This window comes from Macrobrachium nipponense, chromosome 12, assembly GCF_015104395.2.
Source record: "Macrobrachium nipponense isolate FS-2020 chromosome 12, ASM1510439v2, whole genome shotgun sequence".
NCBI lineage: Eukaryota > Metazoa > Arthropoda > Malacostraca > Decapoda > Palaemonidae > Macrobrachium > Macrobrachium nipponense.
Window position 1 is genome coordinate 6,448,013 of NC_087205.1, and position 6,000 is coordinate 6,454,012.

The window sequence follows — 6,000 nt, forward strand, 5'->3', positions numbered from 1 at the left end:
TCTATCCATCTGCCACTGAAAGAAACTTCTTCAGGCTGAAAAGTAATCGAGTTTTACCGATGCTGGGTCCTACCCCCCCCCCCCCCACCCCCCTCCCCCAAACACGTCTGCCATCCAATTCTAAGCTCGCCAATCACAGTTACGGGTTTCTAAGCCCGGCTCAAGCTCCCAGCTCCCAGTCCCAAGCGCTTCTTCGTCTTAATTTCCAAAACTGTTTCGAAGTTGTGTGAAACTTCCAACATCTTTATTCATGGCTTCAAGTCACTATTTTCACTTGGTGGAATCGGTGAATTTATCAGATAACATGCATTTTTTACAGAGAGAGAGAGAGAGAGAGAGAGAGAGAGAGAGAGAGAGAGAGAGAGAGTTTTAATAATAATAATTACTTTGGTCAGACGCGGATTCACCAGCTATAACTGCAAACTGTAATCAAACATGACGTAGTCCCAGTCCGATATGAGATTCAGAATAGGAAAATCACTGTATTTCGAACGTTTCACAAAAACAAAAGACTTCAACTCAAGATATCCAAATATTCAGGAAAACACGGAAAGAGACCATAAACTAAATTCATCGTAGTTCACTGGAAAACGTTATGGAAAAGACTGGACAGGATAATGGGAGAAACTCAGTTTAACCCAAAGGTGTCCTCAATTACATAAAACTATTCTTCGCTAGTTAACCAGAGTGAGACGAAAAAAAAAAAAAAAAAAAAAAGTTTTACTTCATTTCTCAAGTCGAAATTTTTTTTCTTTTATATATAAACTTATAACTTTGGTACAGTCAAGATCCAGGTATTTATGTTTAATACAAAGGGTTAAACCTAATTCTCTTTTTTCCTCTTCCTTCCTTTTCTTACCTTTTTCAGGCCTGGGCTAAATATGGCCTTTTTAGGTTAACTGTCATATTGGCCTAAGTAAGAAAAAAATTCCTTGTTCCAAGAAGCACCGACAGAAGAATTGCCATACACGAGGAATTCAAATTCCAATTCCATCAGAATTCATACCTTTCTTAAAATCATTATCAAAGGACATACAGTGACGAAAATGAGTTTCCAGAAAGTGTTTTAAATCCTGCAACGCTGACAGGACGCAGTAACAATCTTTCTTCTACAATATATCAGAAGAACAAAAATCCTTCATAAATCACCGTTACGTCTAATGACTGACAAGCAGACTGATTGATGAATATCAAAAAGCGGCGTCACAACAGCAAAATACAATAGTTGACAATTTGCTTACACACAACACTAAAATTCAATTACCGTTACCTTATATGAATAGACTATATTTCCCCCAATGCTTATTCAGTTACGGAAAAGGAATTTATTCTTTAAATGAGTTACGAACGTCTTCAGGATTCCAGGAAAAAAAAAATCAGTGAACACGTTCAAATGAGAGACCTCTTTCATGAGATGGAGGAGAGCCGCGTGCGTCAGCAGTTCTTCCCATATCCAATAGCTGCGACAAGAGTCCTCCAATCGATTTCAATAATCCGGGTCAGTCGGGCGACAAAAGATACTATTTTATGGACCCAATAACAACCATCAACTGGATGATGATAATAATGATGATGAGAACATTAAAAAAAAGGGAAAAATACTAGCAAATGGGTTCATTAATCAATCTGTAATAATCTGGCTAACAAGATGTATACCGCCCGCAGATGCAGTTTTGAGAACCGAAGGACGCCCATTAACCGGGAGAATAATGACTGTAATAAATATCCACCGCCCATTTGTTTGTAAGACTGCACTCGGCAATTCCTTTCCCTATTTACGAATGTTATTATTCCTCTCCTCGGTATTTATACCTTCCTGTATTCGTGAATCAGCAATGGGGCCAATCACAGTCCACCGGGGAACCTCTTCCACGGCCACTTGATCACGCAGAATGAGTCCATATATACTCCTCCCGTGTCCCCTTACAGCAACCCTAATATCAACCCCGCCACCCCCTACTCATACCATTCAGCCCCTCTAGGTCCTGGCACCTCATCCCCCCCCCCTCTGCCTTCCCCCCTTCCCATCCTACCTCTCACAGCAACTCTGCTATCTTTCCTCTATATTTCAATGTGCCTAATTCTACTTCCTCCTTGCTAATACCCCTTAACACGCCCCTGCACCCAGTGGGATCCGAACCACATTACATTGAGAAATGAATTTCTATCGCCAGAAGTAAATTCCTCTGTTTCGGCGTTGGCCGAGCAGAGAATCGAACTTCGCAACACCGGATTGGTAGCCGAGCGCGAAAACCGAGGAACTTTACCCTACTCAACTGACTCTCCAGTCACCTCCATTCACCTCTTTTGGTCCATCTGCAGAGCCAGTTCCTTCCAGTCCTGGAACCAGGCAGTCTGTCCCCATCGTCTTAATTCCCGCTTTCTTTCGCGTTAGTTCTTTTACCGGTGCAGGAAACTCTCTCTCTTCCTGTTGCCAACGACTTTAGCCACTGTCCATTTCCACCCTCGTTTCCTTACAGCTCCTCTCTCTTGAGTTTTATGCTCAAACTCCCTGACTTTTCCTTCTTTTTTTTTTTTTTAACTGTCCACCTTCTTGACTCGATTCACTTCCCATTATCTTCGGAAGTTGGCACTTTTCTCTATTCGGGGCAAAATAAATTATCCTTATTTCTCTCCTTCCTTCGTTCTTTCAACCTTCTTTCGCTCTAGTTCCACCTATCTGCTGCTGTTTATTAAATGGGTGAATTAGAATATTCTAATTTTTTTGTAGTATTCCTAATTTGTTGGGTCGTCTGTTTAAATACATCAAAAGCGAGGATAATTCTCCCTATTTTCCTTTGTGCGCTGTCACTATTCTTATTACTACACACACACACACTATATTTACATACACACACACACACACACACACACACATATATATTAGAGAAAATATATATACTTATATATTATATAATATATTATATATCTATATATATATATATATATTAATATATATATATATTATATCAGTAAACATCTCCGCAACTTCGCGACAATTCTGGGCCGTCTCCGCCCGTCCAGCTGAATCAATAGCGCTGATAATAATGATTTAAATCCTTCTCCCTTCATTAAAAAAAAAAAAAAAAAATGTCAGACTTGCTGACAAAGCCATCTAATATTGTAAAACGATACGTATCCCTTTGATCTCCCAGACCTTTGTTAGGGCAGTAACCAGTACATATACTGGTGACGAGGAGAAGGAGACAGGGATCTTCAAACTTAGAAACATATCGTACGAGATTGTCTGCTTTGTTGATTATGATGGTATTACACCATTTGAAACGATTCCCTATAGTAGATTCACATCAACCGCGCATTGGATGTCGATAAGCCAGTCACAGGGCTGGAAACTCTCAGTCTCTCTCGAGAGTTCACATGGGTAGGACCTTATGTTCCACCTCTCCTGAGGTATACGTCTTTCAGGAGCGGTGGAACATACATCCTGCCTAAGTCAACTCTCGAGAGAGACTGAGAGTTTCCAGTCCTGTGATTGGCTTATCAACAGCCAATCAGAAGCGTCATACGGGACTGGCCTAGACATCAAATGCTCGGTTGATGTGAATCTATTTTAGTTAGTATTACTACCGACTCTTGACGATAATTATTACCGGTTTTAAAAAGTTAAACGATGCGCATTATAAGTATAAATACTTTTTGAAAGATTGCGCGATCTGACGTTTGAATTGATTTGTTAATTATAACTAAAGCTATAACCTCTGATATTCCACGATTAAAGGTTTATTCATTTCGAACCGAAACCTCTACAGAAATTCTGTATTTATTTCCGACCCTTCACTCGAGCGATTCAGTAATTATTCTTGTGTGATGAATCATTCTCAAATGTTGAAATCTTTCGTTATTTTTTTTATCAATAGTTTCTAAAGCTGAATATTTATTCTTTATCGACAAAATTTCATATCGCTGCCATTTTTAATAATATTTTTTCTTTCAACTGTTTGAACATTCACTGGCTTTAATATTCATGAGAAACTTATATTTTTTTCATTTACAGACAGTATCAGCAGAACAGCAGTAGAAATAATACTAATAATAATAATAATAATAATAATAATAATAATAATAATTCTAATATGTCTAGTAGTTAACATAACAACAATAACAATAACATTGCAATATGCCGTCTATGTAGTAATACTCGCATATGTAATAATAATAATAATAATAATAATAATAATAATAATAATAATAATAATAATAATAATACTATTTCAATACGCAGCCCATGTAGACTTGTGAGACACTGTTGTGATACTCGCATAAGTAGCTGCCATCAAGTAAACAATAAGAAATCAAAGATACTGACGAACCCATAGTGACAGTAGCAGCAGTAACAGTAACACCATTCTCTCTCTCTCTCTCTCTCTCTCTCTCTCTCTCTCTCTCTCTCTCTCTCTCTCTCTCAAGACAAGAGCAAAAACAGGGAAAGCAGCGAGTGAAAGGATCTTCGCCGCCAGAAATTGCTCCTCTTGAATAATTAAACTCATCTCGTATGCATTTCCACCGATGTTATCCATCGCCCTTCCTTTCCCGTGGATGCGCGCGCGCCTGCGCGTGCTGAGAAACATTATTATACAACAGCCAGAGCCTTATCTCTCTCTAATCATGCCAACCATAAAAAAAATGTAAAAAAAAAAAAAAGTATAAGGGGTGTGGTGGTTCTCCCAAAGGATACCATATTATCTCGGTACATTCCACCGTGTTTTTTCTCTGTTTCTCTTGTTGTCTAATCGTCTGTCTCTTTATGAAGAGAGAGAGAGAGAGAGAGAGAGAGAGAGAGAGAGAGAGAGAGAGAGAGAGAGCTTAGCAGTTCGGCGAAGAAATAAGAATTCTAAAAAAATACAATTTAGATGTTAGTCTCCAATAAATATGAGAGAGAGAGAGAGAGAGAGAGAGAGAGAGAGAGAGAGAGAGAGAGAGAGAATCCCTTTTAGGAATGTCATCTAAATTGCCATTCCTATCGTGGAACTTTCGTTGCTTTACAGAGAGCTGCAATAACAACTCAATCTTTCTGCCTCCCTCTCTCCTTCCCCTAGACTCTCTCTCTCTCTCTCTCTCTCTGAAAAGACGGAAGACAGATCATCCCTTGATTCCAGATTCTGTTTTCTAACCGACCCATCTACTCAAACCAGATGAAAGCAGTACTGACGTGGCTTCAATTTCCTCCTTAAATTATAAATTCATCACTCAGACAACATCGTATACAGTTGGATGTTTTGTTTAAAAAAATATTTCTAATATTTGTCTACGATGAACTGGCCGAACATTGTTTCCTTTTGTAACGGCCTGAATAATACATATTTTTCACATTTATTTCTGAGAGAGATTTCTTGCTGTCTCGTTTTGTGTTCTGTATTACTTTCATTCCCCGAAAATGTCTTTCCCTTTTCCCAGTGACTTCATCTAATAGAGAAAATCACGTGATTTCTGAGTATTGTCTACGATGAATATATTTCAGACATTTATCTGCAATGGATATATATCTTTTGAAATGCACTGTAGATTATTCATTCGCTCTCAGACAGGGTCAGAGAAAGCTGGGAATCTTTCACACGTATATTTTTATGTAATCTGCATCCTTCACATCATTACGATGTTTGAAATTTAGTTCTTGAAAAAAGGTTGTTGTGAGAGCTGCATATCAGGTCACACCTGCTTCTCAATGTAATATTTATTAAAATGCCATTTTTTTTAAACGAATTTTTCGCATTAAATTGCAGATGCAATTTAAAGATTTGATTTTTTTCTCATAATCACAAAACAGTTAAACATAACGAATTTAGATATTAATTAAGTGAAGTATATAAATCAGAGTATAGGACTTACTTTGTGGAGATATGATCGAAACGAGAAACAGTATTTTCTAGCGTCCTTTTATAATAAAACTTAATCGCTATGAGTGTTTTTATTCTTACTAATGAAACTTTTATTCCAGTGTCCATTCCAACTGGCTCCATTAAGTTAATGTAACCGTTTTTG

The 6,000-nt window shown here is 37.9% G+C and overlaps 1 protein-coding gene across 19 annotated transcripts in view; it reads right to left on the minus strand.

Annotated features, from left to right (window-relative positions):
• LOC135224319 (uncharacterized) overlaps positions 1-6,000 on the minus strand; it is a 1,756,683-nt gene that overhangs the window by 396,231 nt on the left and 1,354,452 nt on the right. The window lies entirely within an intron of this gene.